This window comes from Hemiscyllium ocellatum, chromosome 24, assembly GCF_020745735.1.
Source record: "Hemiscyllium ocellatum isolate sHemOce1 chromosome 24, sHemOce1.pat.X.cur, whole genome shotgun sequence".
Lineage (NCBI taxonomy): Eukaryota > Metazoa > Chordata > Chondrichthyes > Orectolobiformes > Hemiscylliidae > Hemiscyllium > Hemiscyllium ocellatum.
In genome coordinates this window covers 32,621,238-32,636,736 of record NC_083424.1, presented here as the reverse complement: position 1 = coordinate 32,636,736, position 15,499 = coordinate 32,621,238, and positions in this window count along the sequence as shown.

Sequence of the window (15,499 nt, the reverse complement as noted above, 5' to 3'; positions counted from 1 at the left end):
TGTCAGACTGACAAATCCCCCCACATGCACTGACACATGCACCTCTCACACGTACCCCATAACACTTAACCAAGCTAACCGCAATCTGTTGCTTCTAGATGCACACACATATAAACTTATAGGGTGAATTTGTTTTTGCAGAATTACATGTTATTTTGCTCAAAAACTGCATGAATCTGTAAAACTATACAGAGGGTTTGTCAGTCTGACATAGCTTTGGGACACAGACAAACTTCACATTTATTGTTTAAAAAACTGAGTTAGCTTGAGAATGTAATTTAAAAGATGTTCTGGGATTTACATATCAAAGAGCTGAAACCAGCATATCCCAATCTAAAAGATGAAAGATTTAATCTCAGACTGTTTATTGTGTCAAATCTCCATGACACCGAACTCCTTTGGCTATAAATTCTGTGAGCAAAATCTTAACGTCCACAACCACTTGACAAAGGAGCGTCACTCCGAAAGTTAACGCTTCCAAATAAACCTGTTGGACTGTAACCTGATGTTGTGTGATTTTTAACTTAATCAATGAGCTGCACATGGTCAGGTCACATTTACAGAGAGACACAAACCAAGTGAGTCAGTTGTGTGGGGAATTTGGAGTCAATGTGGGAATATAATGCAGAGGGGAAGAAGTCCATTTTATTTTTGGCTCCTATTTTGTCATGTTTTTGTTAACAGGATAAATTAAAGTCAAAGATCATGGACCTAGCACACAAAAGTGACATCACAGGTAAACCATTAGTTTATTGGTTGGTGATTAGTTACCAACTTCACTATCTATGACAATTACTTTCCGATTGAAGGTAAAGAGGGAAAATATTTACAGGCTATAAACTAAAAGACCATTGTGACAATTTTAAAAATCAGATTGAGAACTAAGTAATTAAAATAAAGATGCCAAGTGATGTGTTCTAACTGCATGATTGAATTGAATTGGATTGAATTTATTGTCACATGTACCAAGGCACAGTGAAAAGCTTTGTCTTGTGAGCAATACAGGAAGATCACAGAGTTAAGTAACATTGATAAGTAAATAGTAGGCAAACAGCGGCAAAACCAAAACACAGGTACAGGCCAGTGCTAAAGGTCTGTGAGTCCATTCAGTATTTTAACAGTAGTAGGGTAGAAACTGTTTCAAAACTGGCTGGTGAGTGTTTTCAGGCTTCTGTACCTTCTCCATGATGGTAGAAGTTGTAGAAAAAACATTGCCAGGCTGGGATGGATCTTTGAGAATGCTGGCAGCCTTTCCTTGACAGTGGGCCTGGTAGATGGATTCTGTAGATGGGAGGTTGGCCTTTGTGATTGTCCGGGCCGAGTTCACCGCACTCTATAACCACCTCCAATCTTGAATGATACAATTGCCATACCAGGTAGTGTTACATCTAGACAGAATGCTCTTGATGCGCACCAATAAAAGTTGGCAAAGGTATATGCTGTCATGCCAAATTTCTTCAGCTGTCTGAGGAAGAAAAGACGTTGTTGGATGATGTGGGAGCTGTTGGACCCCGCTATGGTTCACAGTGACCACGTCGGTAACAAGCATCGATTGTTTGAGGAACTCCGGCTCAGAGTTGATGGATTGACATCTGAGCCTTGAACACTGCAACACAGCAGAGGTGGGGAGAGTTATCTGGATTGTGTGTTTCAGGTGGCAGTCATACTCCTTAGATTGACTGCTTTAAATTTGGTCAGTCTTCAGGGACAGGATGGTATGACGTTGCGTCAGGTAGGTAGAAGGATCCAGGAGGGAGTGCTGAAGGAGCCTCAGCCCTTGAGCTTGTCTGACAGGTTTGAGATTCTTGCTCCTTCTATGGATGAGAGTAGGAGCTGGAGGAAGGATGAGCAACCTGCCCATACCACCATAGTACGAGTGATTCAAGAGCAGGGAGAAAACAGAGATGTTATATTTAGGGACAATGTAGTCAGGGGAATAGATACAATTCTTTGTGGCCAAGATCAAGAATCCTGAAGGCCGTATTGCCATGGATTCTCGATAGCTCATCTAGGCTACAGAGGAACTTGGAGGAGAAAGTGAGGTCTGCAGATGCTGGAGATCAGATCTGAAAATGTGTTGCCGGAAAAGCGCAGCAGGTCAGGCAGCATCCAAGAAACAGGAGAAGAAGGGCTGAAGAAGGGCTTATGCCCGAAACGTCGAATCTTCTGTTCCTTGGATGCTGCCTGACCTGCTGCACTTTTCCAGCAACACATTTTCAGCTACAGAGGAACTTGGATGCAGAAGGGAAAGATCAAGTTGCCAAAGTCCATCTGGGTACCAATGATATAAGTAGAATGAGGAAAGAGGTTCCACTGAGAGAAAATGAGCAGCTAGCGGCCAAATTTAAAAGCAGATCTAAAAAGGTAATCTACAGCTTGCTGCCTGATTTATGGGTCAACAAGGTTAAAGAGATAAAAGGGCGGATCAAAGGTTGCTGTGGGAGAAATGGGTTTGAATTCGTGGGGAATTGGCACGAGTTCTGGGGAAAGAGGGAACTCTTCTGATTGGATGTTCTCCACTTGAATCATGCTGGGATCAGAGTCCTGGCAAATCACATAACTAGGGCTGTAAATAGGACTTTAAACTGAAAGGGAATGGGGGTTGTTCAGCTGCATGGAACAAGTTAAAGTGGGAGGAATCAACAGAGGTTATTAAAGTTTCCAGAACATGTAATAGGACAAAGAGTATGAAAAGGTCAGAAATCAAACTTCAAGCACAACAGAAGAGGGATCAGTTATGATAAAGTGGATAGTGAATGCAGAACTGAGGGTGTTATACTTAAATTCACACACAGTATGCGAAACAAGGTAACTGAGCTTAGAGGGTCGATTGAAATTGGCAAGTCCAATGTTGTGGGTATCATGGGGAATCACAAAACTAAATATCCAAGGACACACCATCTATTGAAAGGATGGGCAGAAGGGGAAGTGTTGCCTTGTTGGTAAGAAGGGGTGAGGAGAAACTTCTTCACCCAGAGAGTGGTAGCTGTGTGGAATGCTCTGCCCCAGAGGGCAGTGGAGGCCCAGTCTCTGGATTCATTTAAGAAAGAGTTGGATAGAGCTCTCAAAGATAGTGGAATCAAGGGTTATGGAGATAAGGCAGGAAGCGGACACTGATTAGGAATGATCAGCCATGATCATATTGAATAGCGGTGCAGGCTCGAAGGGTAGAATGGCCTACTCCTGAACCTATTGTCTATTGTCTGGGAAGATCAGTTTGGTAAAATCAGGAAAGGAATTCATGGAATGTTGACGACATGGGTTTTTTTGAGAGCAGCTTGCAATAAAGCCACTAGGGAACAGACAAGTCTGGGTTTGGTGATATGCCATGAGGCAGACTTGATTCGGGAGCTTGAGGTGAAGGAACCCCTAAAGGGCTGTGACTCTGATATGATCAAATTCACCCTGCAGTTTGAGACGGAGAAACTGGAACGAGATGTCATGATGTTACAATTGAGTAAAGGTAACTGCAAAGCCATGAGAGAGGAGCTGGCCAGAGTTCATTAGAAGGGGAGCCTAGTAAGGAAGATGGTGGAGCAGCAATGGGGGCAATTAAGCAGGAACAGTAAAAATTCATTCTGTGGAAAAAGAAACATGCTAAGAGGAGGATGAGGTAACCATGTCTGACAAGATTTGGAGATGCTGGTGTTGGACTGGGGTGTACAAAGTTAAAAATCACACAACACCAGTTAAAAATCACACAACAACCTGGTGTTGTGTGATTTTTAACGATGTCTGACAAGGCAAGTCAGGGACAGCATAAAAGCAAAGAAACAAACATAACGTGTTGAAAATTAGTGGGAAGCCAATGGTTTGGGAGTCCTTTAAAAAGAAACAGACAACTACTAAAACAACAATAAGGAGGGAGAAGGTGAGATATGATCATTAGCTAGTAACATAGAAGAAGATTGCACAAGTTTTTTTTTAAGTAATATCAAAATTATGAGAGAGGCAAGAGTGGACATTTGACCACTGGAAAATGAGGCTGGAGCAGTAGTAATGGGGATCAAAGATGGCCCAGGAACTGAATAGGTACTTTGTTAGGAGTTTTGGGCCCCATATTGAAGGAAAGGTGTGTTGGCCTTGGAGGGATTCCAGAGGAGTTTTAAAAGAATGCCTGCAGGGATGAAAGGCTTGTCGTATGAGGACTCTGCGTCTGTACTCAATTGAGTTGAGAAAGATGATGGGGCAATCTTATTGAAACTTACAGAATACTGAGGTCAGGGTAGAATTGACATGGAGAAGATGTTTCCACAAATAGCAGAGAGGAGGACCTGAGTGTACAGCCTCAGTGAGGGGATGACTCTTTAGAACCATGATCCTAGAATCCCCACAGTGCAGAAACAAGCCATTCAGCCCATCGAATCCACACTGACCATCTGAAGGGTGTCCCACTCAGAATCACTCCTTAACCCACATTTTCCTTGTCTAACCTACCGAGCCTACACATCCCTGGACACTATGAGCAATTTAGCATAGCCAATTCACCCAACCTGCACATCTTTGGTCTGTGGGAGGAAATGGGGAGAATGTGTAAAGCCCACACAGATAGTCACCTGAGACTGGAATTGAGCCCAAGCTCCTGACCATTGAGCTACTTTGCCACCCGATGACAAAGAATTTTCTTAGGTGGTTAATCGGTGGAACCCATTGGCATAGAGGGCTGTGGAAGTCAGGTCATTGAGTGTATTTAAGACAGAGGTAGATAGGTTCTTGATTAGTGAGGGGATCAAGGGTTAAGGGGAGAAGGCAGGAGAACTGGATTGAGAAAACATGTCACCATGTTAAAATGGTGGATCGTACTCATTGGGCCAAATTGCCCATTTCTGCTCCTGCATCTTATGATCATATAAAATAAGAGATGATGGCCTGTTAGTATTATTGCTGACTCTTAATCCAGAAGCTCAGCTAATGTTCTGGGAACCAGCGTTTGAATCCTGCAATGGCACTTGGCTGAATTTGGATTCAATCTTTTCTAAATCTGGAATTCAGAAGCTACTGGAGACCACAAAACCAGTGTCAATTGTTGTAAAAAACCATCCGGTGCACTAATGCCACTCAGGGAAGGGAATCTGCCATCCTCACTTGGTCTGGCCTATGTGCAGCTCCACACCTGCAGCAATGTGATTGACTCTCAGTTGCCTTCTGAAATGGCCCAGCAAGCCACTCAGTTGTATCAGTCGCTGTAAGAAAATATGAAACTGGACAAACACCCAACATCAATCTAGGTATCGGAAAAGACAATGGCAGAAACAGCCCTGTCGATTCTGCAAAGTCCTCCTCACAAACATCTGGGGGCTGGTGCCAAAATTGGGAGTTGTCTGACAGACTCGTCAAGCAACAGCCCAACATAGTCATACTCACAGAATCATACCTTACAGACAATGTCCCAGACACTGTCATCACCATCCCGAGGTATGTCCTGTCTCACTGGTAGGACAGACCCTGCAGGGGAGGGCGACTCAGTGGTTTACATTAACTCCAGACACTGGGGCAGCATGGTGGCTCAGTGGTTAGCACTGCTGCCTCACAGTACTAGGGACCTGTGTTGTCTGCCTGTGTGGACTTTGCACACTCTCCCTGTGTCTGCATGGGTTTCCTCTGGGTGGTCTGGTTTCCTCTCACAATCCAAAGTTGCGCAGGTCTGGTGAATTGGCCATGCTAAATTGCCCATTGTGTTCAGGATAGGTGCATTAGTCAGGGATAAGTTTAGAGCAATGGGTCTAGATGGGTTACTCTTTGGAGAGTTGGTGTGGACTTGTTGGGCCAAAGGCCTGTTTCCACACTGTAGGTTTCTAAAATAAATCCTTGAAGTCTCATTGCTTCCGGTGAAACATGGGCAAGGAAACCTGACTGGTTACCATATACGGCCCTCCCTTGGCTGACAAATGCATATTCTTCTATGTTGGACAGCACTTGGAGGAAACACTGAAGGCGATAAGCTTAAAATATACCTTGGTTGGGAGTACTTCAATGTCCACCAGCAAGAGTGGTTCAGCAGCAGGACTATTGATCAAGCTGTTCTGTCCTAAAGGACATTAGATTAGATTACTTACTTACAGTGTGGAAACAGGCCCTTCGGCCCAACAAGTCAACACCGACCCGCCGAAGCACAACCACCCATACCCCTACATTTACCCCTTTACCTAACACTACGGGCAATTTATCCTGGCCAATTCACCTAACCTGCACATCTTTGGACTGTGGGAGGAAACCGGAGCACCCGGAGGAAACCCACGCAGACACAGGGAGAATGTGCAAACTCCACACAGTCAGTCGCCTGAGTCGGGAATTGAACCTGGGTCTCTGGCGCTGTGAGGCAGCAGTGCTAACCACTGTGCCACTGTGCTGCCCATTATTGCTAGACCGGGTCTGAGGCAGTTGGTGCGGGTAAATTATCCTTGACCTCCTCCTTAACAATCAATCGGCTGCATCTGTCCATGACAATATCAGTAAGAGTGACCTTGTGGAGACAAAGTGCCACTGTCACACTGAGAACAGCCTCCGTCGTGTTGTTGGTATTATCACCGTGTTAAATGGGACAGACTTCACACAGATTTAACAACTCAAGACTGGGCAGCCATGAGGCACTGTGGGCCATCAACAGTGGCAGAATTGTACTCCAGCACAATCTTTAACCTCATGGGCTGGCATATCCCAGAGTCCACCATTGCCATCAAGCCAGGGGGATCAACCCTGGTTCAATTGAGAGTGCAGGAGGGCATGTCAGGAGCAGCACCAGACATTCCTGAAAGTGAGAATTCAACCTGGTGAAGCTACCAAACAGGGCTACTTGTGTGCCAAACGGCATAAGCAGCAAGTGATAGACAGAGCTAAGTGATTCCACAACCAACAGATCAGGTCTAAGCTCTGCAGTTCTGCCACATCCAGTCATGAATGATGGTGGACAAATAAACAATTCATTGAAGGATAAGGCTCCATAAATATCTCCATCCTCAATAATGGAAGAGCCCAGCACATCAGCGCAAAAGATAAGGCAAATACAGTTGCAGCAATCTTCACTCAGAAGTTCCAATGAATGATCCATCTTGATCTCCTCCAGGGGTCCCCAGCATTACAGATAGCAATCTTCAGCCAATTCAATTCACTCCATGTGATATTAGGGAATGGTTGAAGACACTGGAAATTGCAAAGGCTTGGGCCCTGAGAATATTTCAGTAACAGTACTGAAGATTTGTGCTTCAGAACTTGCAGCGCTCCTAGTCAAGCTGTTCCAATACCCATTACAAAATGGCCATTCATCTGACAATGTGGAAAATTGCCCAGGTATGTCCTGCACATGAAAAGCAGGGCAGATCTAACCGTGCCAATTACCGACTCATCAGACTATTCTCGATCATCAATGATTGATGGTGTCAGCAACAGTGCTATTGAGCAGCACTTGCTCAGTGATGTCCAGTTTGGGTTCTGCGAGGGCCATTCAGATCCTGCTCTCATTACAGCCTTGCTTCAAACACGGACAAAAGAGCTGAATTCCAGATGTGCGATGAGAGTGACAGCCCTTGACATCAGGTTACATTTGACTGAAAACACTAGCAAGGAGACCTCACAACACTGGAATCAGTGAGGATCAGGGAGCAAACTCTCCGAAGGTTAGAGTCATACCTGGCACAGAGGAAGATAGTTGTGGTTGTTGCAGGTCAGTCATCTCAGCTCCAAGACATCTCCGTACGGGTTCCTCAGGATAATGTCCGGGGCTCAATTATTTCCAGCAGCTGCTTCATCAATGACTTTTCCTCCATCATAAGGTCCGAAGTGGGGATGTTCACTGATGATTGCACAATGTTGGGCACCATTCACATTTCATCCGATACTGAAGCAGTTTATGTTCAAACGAGACAAGGTCTGAAACAATATCCACGATTGTACTGACAAGTGGAAATAATATTCATGCCACACAAATGCCACGCAATGACTATCGCCAGTAAGAGACAATCTAATCACCACACCTTGGCATTCAATGGTGTTACCATCACTGAATTCCCCACTATCAACATCCTGAGGATTACCATTGACCAGAAACTCAACTGGATTCATCATACAAACACAAGAACAGGTCAGAGGCTCGGAATACTGCAGTGAATAACTCCCCTCCAGACTCCCCACCGCCTGTCCATCATCTGGCAAAGCACAAGTCAGGAATGTGATAGAATACTGTCCACTGGCCGGGATAGGTGCAGCTCCAACAACATTCAAGAAGCTTGACACCATCCAGGACAAAGCAGTCCACTTGATTAGCATCGACCCTTTCCACTACTGACGCTCAGTAGCAACAGTGTGAACTATCTATAAGATACATTGTAGAAATTCACCAAAGGTCCTTTGACAGCAATCACTTCCAAATCTGCAATCACTTCCATCTAGAAGGACAATGGCAGCAGGTACATGGGGGGAAATATATTGCTGTCCCTTCACTGTTGTTGGGTCAAAATCCTGGAATTCCCTCTCTAATGGCATTGTGGGTCGACCCACAACAGGTGGACTGCAGTGGTTCAAGAAAGCAGATCACCATCATCTTCTGAGGGACAACTAGAGGCAGGCAATAAATGCTGGCCACTCAGCAATGCCCATGTCCCATGAGTGGACTTAAAACAAACATTGAGCAGTACTCTTTCTTTCATTAAAAAAAACTTCCGTCGATGAACAAATCTAATGAATTATAGTTATTCAACATGGCACTAACTATGATTGTTGAGTTCCCGTGATCTCTCAAGATATTCTCCTAAGAACATGGGCATTGCCAATGTCAAATAATAATATGTCATCTCTTTGTGTTTGGATAATAGCCAACTTTGGTATCTATTTTGAAGCAGTTTTAGTTTGCCAACCAAACTTTGCACTGAAATATGATCATTACGTTTTCATTTGGGTATTGCCTAGAGCTAATTATCTATTTGCAAATACTCGTTTTTCTTCAGCCCACATGCTAACAGATCAATGGGCCATAATTTGTTCTGGAGTGAATCTAATTGTATATGCTGTGAGTCAGACATGCCTTCGCATGCTTAGGATTTTTCGATTTTTCTGTGACAAGTTCTTGAAGGTGCGAATTGATAAACATCACAACAAGGGAAACGGGGCAACTGAGACTGACAAGACCAGGGCAAGTTACTGCACATTTCCTAATGGATCTGACTGAAAGATTGTGAAAATAACAATGCAAGAACTGAGAAGCAAGTGCAAATTGAGTAGTTGAAGTCAGTGTCAGATGAGGTATAGCAAGAAATGCAACAGTAGCTGGAAAGTCATCATATCCACTCTCCCTGTAGTGAGAGAAAGATACAACTGGTTGTGAGGTTAACCTAAGAATCATCACACCTCAGGTGAGTTTAAGCTTTCACGCCGGTACAGAATGCATCATTCTGCATTGCAAAGCAGCCATCTGAGCAAAGCAATGTCCACAGGACAATAGTGCCTAATGTGAAGCTCACACGAAAGACTGAGATTTAGGGTCATAATCTACCAAGTTAGCTCACCAGGCATTCTAGGAAAGACTGAAAAAGGAGATCAAATGATATTTTAATTTTAATGTTATTGGAAAACATGTTGTCAAAGCATTTCATCCTATACTCCTCAGGATCATGGCAAGAATGACAAATTTCAAGTGATCACAATAATTTAGACTGCAGAAGAAAAGGGTAATGATGACAAGTTGATTAGAATTGGCTGAGGTGTTACTATGGAGAAAGCAACAGGGAAATTTAGGCTCTTGAATAATTTTTAAAAAGTTGCAAGGCTGGAATAGATTCCTCTTGTTTGCAAACAACCGATGCTGCTTATGAATATGTCATTCCTAATAAGCATAAAGGAGTTACATTACAAGCTTAATTATTAGTGCAGATATAGATAGATTCTACCTAAATGTGAAAGACCTCTTAATTGATAACACTGATAATCAGTTTAGCATAATAAATTTGGAATTGCTGTATTTGTTTTGAGTGCAGATGAATAGATTCAGCATCATATCTCTCAACAATACCAAATTCTGTGCTACCAAGATATCTGAACTTCAAGGATAGATTATAAAGGAGATTACACAAGCTAAAGTTGTATTCTTTTGGAATTTAACAGGTCGAGGGGCCATTTGATTAAAGTCTTGAAGGTATTAAGTGAACTGATGGAGTAGATGGAAACTATTTCTACTGGTTGCAGAATCTAGGACTACAGGATGTGAAACCTAGAGTCAGACATTTTGGGAGTGGAATCAGGAAACCTTACTAAATGCAAAGGGTGGTTGAAGTTTGGAACTCTTTCTGCTGCAAATGTGTTGCTGGTCAAAGCACAGCAGGCCAGGCAGCATCTCAGGAATAGAGAATTCGACGTTTCGAGCATAAGCCCTTCATCAGGAATAAGAGAGAGAGAGCCAAGCAGGCTGAGATAAAAGGTAGGGAGGAGGGACTAGGGGGAGGGGCGATGGAGGTGGGATAGGTGGAAGGAGGTCAAGGTGAGGGTGATAGGCCGGAGTGGGGTGGGGGCGGAGAGGTCAGGAAGAGGATTGCAGGTTAGAACTCTTTCTGCAAATGGCAGTTAATACTGGATAATGATTGATTTTTATCCCCGAGGTGATGATAGGTTTTAATGAAAGGCAGGTAGATAAAAGCAGGACATAGATCAGTCATGACCTGAATGGTAGACCAGTGTTGTAGAGAAAAATTACTCGAGAATCAGATTTAGCAGTAAGTCAAAGCATAGTTTATTAAACAAAAGCTTTTGGGAGCTGAGAAGTCACCCTAAACATGGGTTTTGACCAAGCATTCTCCCTGATTACAGAGATCAACAACCCTTTATACCCTTAGCCACAGCAAAGCACACAGTATCGGTTACAGAAACAGTTCTTCAGCCAGAATGTCCCATCCGAGCAGGTTCAGTCTACTGAGACTGCAGCCACCGGTTGTTTTGAGTTTGTGATTCTACTTGGTAATGAACATACTTTCGTTTATCTAGCTCGATCCTGCAGCAGTGAGCACATTAGCAATCAGCACAAAATTATGTCAATGATCCCAGCATGCTCTACTTTAGTCTCCCCTTCTGGTCAGAGGCCATGGTCAACCACTTCCAGCCATGTTTCCAATGTCTGTGTCCCCCATCGAGGGATGCTCTATAGTTTTATGAGTAGGAACACTAGCACCTGGCATAACTCTTATAGTCAAAACTTTACAACATGAATTAAAGACGGCCATAACAACGCAACAACGATAACAATAACAATGAATATGATTAAGGCATGTAAAAGGTACGAGCCCCAAGAACCAGCTCCTAGCCACCCTAGCCAACCGGAGCGGTTATTATCATGAAACTGCTTCCCTTTGTGCTGGATCTTACTGGCCTCCAGGCACATGGGATCCGCTAGGTTAGTTATTTTGTCCGAAGTGTCAGGAATGTAAGGGCAACATTTGGAGCCAATAACAGCACAGATGCCACCGTGTGCTGCTAGCCAATAATCAAGAGCCAGGCAATTCTGTAAAGTGATGACATGCGGCAGGCAACAATGTCAGCCGAGACCTCAGAGATGGCAGCACTGACATCCTCAAAGCCATCGACAGTCTCATCAACCAGCCTCTCTAAGGTTGAGGCCTTATTGATCAGTTCCCTCGTGGCCTTAGCGGTCCCATAGGCAAGAAGGCAACCATGATGAATCACTCAGTGTCAGTGATGGACCGCTTGGATCCAAGTAGGTGTATGTTGGGATGAAGGGGGAGGGAACTGAAATGGCAAACATAAGGGACCAAGTAGCAAGGTGCAGACCAATTTGGAGGGAGCGAAGGGTAGGCCTTGAGACTACAGACACAATAGGTACCATTGTATTTTCTCAGGTAACTAGTCTGAATTGTTTTGAATGGTTTTGAATGTGCCACTTGTAGTAGACTTGTTGAGAAGGTCAAGGCTCAAGGTACTTCCAGAGGAAATTGATCAGTGTCTGGAAAGGGTAAAGAGCAGGGAAGAGGAATATTCACTGGTTCCAGCATTCCACCCTGACGTGCAGTTGAGTTTAAAACAAATAGTCCCCATGGGCGTTCCTTCATCTGTGATGTTAGTGAGGGTCAGAGCTTGGGGATGTATGCAAAGGGTTGTAGTGGGGATGGAACCAACACTTATATTTTTGTATATTATCATCGTCAGTCTCATAGGTGAACTTAACATTGGCAGCACAGATGGTCCAGTCAGGGCCTCGCATGAATGATTCGTGAGACTCCCTGTCTGTCCTCCCTCTGTCCCAAATGGATAACAGGGAGGATCGATCTTGGTCCATCCACCATTCAGCTGTTTCGGATTCATAAAATGGAAACCCACTTAAGATTGTGGGAATTCGAGTACACACCCAGCATTATTATTACACTGCACATGCATGTCGGGCATGTATAGGTAAGTATTGACGTGCATCGCATGCCTACCCCTGCCCACCAAACCGCTCGTGAAGGTATTTGTCCATCCATTCCTTCTGGCGTTCCTGGTACCCTTGCACAACAACCTGCGCCCCAGATACCCGCACGCACAACAACTCGCGCTCCTGGTACCTGCGCGCAACAATCCACGATCCTGGTACCCGCACACAACAACCCGCACGCCTGGTACCCGCGCCCAATAACCCACGCTCCTGGTACCCGCGCACAACAACCCACGCTCCTGGTACCCGCGCATAACAACCCACGGTCCTGGTATCCGCACACAACAACCCACGCTCCTGGTACCCACGCCCAACAACCCACGCTCCTGGTACCCGCGCATAACAACCCACGCTCCTGGTACCCGCGCATGACAACCCACGCTCCTGGTATCCACGCCCAATAACCCACGCTCCTGGTACCCGTGCATAACAACCCACGCTCCTGGTACCCACGCTTCTGGTACCCCCGCATAACAACCCGCACCCCTGGTACCCACGCACAACAACCCACGGTCCTGGTACCCACGCATAACAACCCACGGTCCTGGTACCCCCGCATAACAACCCGCACCCCTGGTACCCACGCCCAATAACCCACGCTCCTGGTACCCACGCCCAATAACCCACGCAACTGGTACCCATGTAAAACAATCCACGCCCCTGGTACCTGCCCACAAAAACCCACATTCTTGGCACCCGCGCATAACAACCTACGCTCCAAGTACACGCATACAACAACCCGTGCTCCTGGTATCGACACACAATAACCCACGCTCAAGAACCATGCACAACAGCCCACGCTCCTGGTCCGTGCACTACAATCCACACTCCTGGCCAATGCACAACAACCCACACACCTGGCCAATGCGCAACAATGCATGCTCTTGGTACAACCACAACAATCCAAGCTCCTGGTACATGCACAATTTTCCATATTCCTGGCGTAGCACAACAATCCAAATTCTTGGCCAATGCACAACATGCCATGATCCAGGTCCATGCACACCAATCCACACTCCTGGTCTACGCACACCAATCCACACTCCTGGTCTACGCACAACAATCCACACTCCTGACTAATGCACAAAAATCCACGGTCCAGGTCCATGCATAACAATTCACAAACCTGACCAATGTACAACACTGCACACTCCTGGCCAATGCACAACAATCCACACTCCTGTCTAATGCACAACAATCCACGCTCCTGGTCCATGCACAATATTCCATACTCCGGTTCAATGCACAACAATCCACACTCCTCGCCAATGCACAACAATCCAGGATCCAGGTCCATGCACAATCCACATTCCTGGTCTACGCACAATGCCCCATGCTCCAGATCCATGCACAACAATCCACATTCCTGGACAATGCACAACAATCCACTCTCTTGGTCCATGCAAAACAATCCACACTCCAGGTCCAAGCACAACAATCCACAGTCGAGGTCCATGCACAACAATCCACACTCCTGGTCGACGCACAACGCCCCACGCTCCTGGCAAATGCACAACAATCCACTCTCCAGGTCAATGCACAACAATCCACTCTCCTGGCCAATGCACAACAATCCACACTCCAGGTCCAAGCACTAAAATCCTCAGTCCCGGTCCATACACAACAATTCAAGCTCCTGGTCAATGCACAACAATCCAGAATCCAGGTCCATGCACAACAATCCACACTCCTGGTCTGTGCACAACAATCCACACTCTTGGTCCATGCACAACAATCCCCACTCCTGGGACATGCACAACATTCCACATTCCTGGTCTAGCACAACAATCCAAATTCCTAGCCAATGCACAACAATCCGTGATCCAGGTCCATGCACAACAATCCACATTCCTGGCGAACGCACAACGCCCCATGCTCCTGGTCCAGGCACAACAATCCACATTCCTGGCCAATGCACAATAATCCACGCTCCAGGTCCATGCACAACAATCCACACTCCTGGTCTACGCACAACGACCCACGCTCCTGGGCAATGCACAAAAATCCAGACTCCTGGGCAATGCACAACAATCCACAATCCAGGTCCATGCACAACAATCCACACTCCTGGTCGACGTACAATGCCCCACACTCCTGGTCAATGCACAACAATCCACACTCCTGGCCAATGCACAACAATGCACACTCCTTTGCAAATGCACAACAATCCACACTCCTGGCCAATGCAAAAAAATCCACACTCCAGGTCCATGAACAACATTCCACACTCCTGGCGAACGCAAAACAATCCACACTCCCGATCCAAGCACAACAATCTATGGTCCAGGTCAAGGCACAACAATCCACACTCCCGGTCCAAGCATAACAATCCACACGCCTGCTCCATGCACAACAATGCACACTCCTGTGCCATGCACAACAATCCACTCTCCTGGTCCAAGCACGACAATCCACGGTCCAGGTCCAGGCACAACAATCCACATTCCCGGTCCTTGCACAACAATCCACTCTCCTGGCTAATACACAACAATCCAAATTCCTAGTCAATGCACAACAATCCACGATCCAGGTCCATGCACAACAATCCACACTCCTGGCCAATGCACAACAATCCACACTCCTTGTCAATGCACACCAATCCACACTCCTGGTGTGTGCACAACAATCCACACTCTTGGTCCATGCATAACAATCCACGCTCCTGGTACATGCACAACATTCCACATTCCTGGTCTAGCACAACAAACCTTACTCCTAGCCAATGCACAACAATCCACGATCCAGGTCCATGCACAACAATTCACACTCCTGGTCTACGCACAACGCCCCACTCTCCTGGTCCATGCACAACAATCCACACTCCTGGTCTACGTACAATGCCCCACGCTCCTGGTCAATGCACAACAATCCACACTCCTTTGCAAATGCACAACAATCCACACTCCCGGTCCATACACATCAACCCACACTCCTGGCTAATACACAACAATCCACTCTCTGGGCAATGCACAACAATCCACACACCAGGTCCATGCACAACAATTGACACTCCTGGCGAACGCAAAACAATCCACACTCCCGGTCCAAGCCCAACAATCTATGGTCCAGGTCCAGGCACAACAATCCACACTC